Below are 2017 nucleotides of genomic sequence, written 5' to 3'. Positions count from 1 at the left end.
GTTAGTGAGTATTTGAAAAATATCCAAACTTAATCTATCCCTATAATTTTGTTAAACTCTAAGTATAATTGTACTATAATTGTATCTGTGTGATTAGGTTAGCAGAAGAGAACAAAGATCCTTGAAGGCAAATTGATGTAGGACTAAATAGGTCAAAGGTAACATAAGGTCTCATTCATCTTTGTATATTTCAGTCTTTAATACAGGGCTATAAAAATGTGTAACAGTAAGTAACTTTCTACTGTATTCAATTTAATCAAAGTGAAGAGTTATATGCCTGTCTCCAAAAAGGCTAGACCCAAACTAGACAGGAAATGCGATAAAAATTACACTCTTCCTTAAGTGTATAACTTTTATATCCATCTCTTTCAAAATATATTTTGCTATAAAAGGTCACTGAGACTATATGTTAAATCAGAAATGACTTTTTTAGCTTGTCATGTTTGTTATATTTTCAAAGACTATTCATATTCATTAGATGATTTTGAATTATAATTAATTTTTGCAACAAGTCAGAGTTTTTTTTAAAAGAAAACCTCTCTTCTCTTTGAAAAGAACTTGGGATTACTCTGTAAAGTTTTTCGGAGTAAAAAAATGTTCCACATTGAAGCATAGAAATGACTTGCTTGATTATAATTTTTTTTCAAGTGCAATGTGCATGAAAAAATAAAGGTTCCTCAAACTTAACATCAGGAAATTCAGTCCTGGGGACTGGTCTGGCGCAAGGGGCCACTGTCAGACTATTCACACACTCATTTATGTGCTGTTCCTTCAACAGACACAGAAATGTTCAAGTGTTGTTGAAACTCAAGAAGGTGAAAGAAGTAGCTAGGGGAAAAAAAAGGAAAGAAAAGAAAAGAAAATGCTTCATTTTGTTTATTAGAAAACAGATGTTAACAGGCCAAGAGCTGACAAGGCCAAGAGGAAAATTTTGGCCTGTAGTTCTGGAATTGTACTTATGCCAAGAGAAGTGACTAAGTTAAAATGAGGCCCTTAGAGTGAGCCCTAATCCAGTCTGAATGATGTCCTTATAAGAAGGGAAAATCAAACATGCAGAGAGACACCAGGGATGTGTGTGTACAAAAGAAATACCATTTGAGGGCACAGCAAAGTGGATACCTGCAAGCCAAGGAGAGAGGCCTCAAAAGAAACCAAACCTGCTGACACCTTAATCTTGGACTTTTAGCTTCTAGAACTATGAGAAAATACATTTCTGTTGTTTAAGCCACAAAGTCTATGGTGTTTTGTTATGACAGCCGTAGCAAACTAATTTACTAGCCTATCCTGATTGATGTAGAAATTGATACCTAAATGTCAGGTGATGGTGTAACAATAACAAAACATGGCTGTATTTATTTTTTTAAAACCAGAACATGCTACAGAATATGAAAGAATTAGTTAATTAATTAATTCAAATTACTAAATTCAAGCAATATTTTTGAAGATGTTATGATGGTGATAACTATTACTAATATAACTGTGCATCTCTCTCTCTCTCTCTCTCTCTCTCTCCTTTCTCCCTTCCCTCCCTCTAGTCTACCTTTATATCTAGCTCCTAGGCACTCTAAATCCATACAAAATGTAGCTTTGCTGAATTTTGTTCTCCGTGCGTATCTATGATTTCATTGGTAATTTTTCAAGTTGAAAAATAATATAACCCACTATGTTCTAAACAACCATAATACATTATGTATCTAAAAAGTCAAACTATATAAAATATAGCGTGGTTGCTTGATAATACTATAACTAAAAGAAAGCAAGAAATGTTTGTTAGTTCCCAAGGACAAAGACCTTGAAATTGTTTTTCTTAGTTTGTCTAAACAGGGTAAGTATGCAAAATAGTTGAACATAGTTGTACTCATAAGTATTATTTATTTAGAAAATTACCTGCAAATTATCTGCACTTTTTTTATTGTTTTTATGTGCTGACTTTTGACCCAGACTTATTCTGTGCTGTAATGTCCCAACAGCCAACTCATATCTGAATTCTGAGCCTACAACCCACTGCTAGACAACC

Source organism: Pteropus medius, unplaced genomic scaffold, assembly GCF_902729225.1.
Source record: "Pteropus medius unplaced genomic scaffold, Ma_sr-lr_union100, whole genome shotgun sequence".
Lineage (NCBI taxonomy): Eukaryota > Metazoa > Chordata > Mammalia > Chiroptera > Pteropodidae > Pteropus > Pteropus medius.
Note: the sequence above shows the minus strand (reverse complement) of the source record.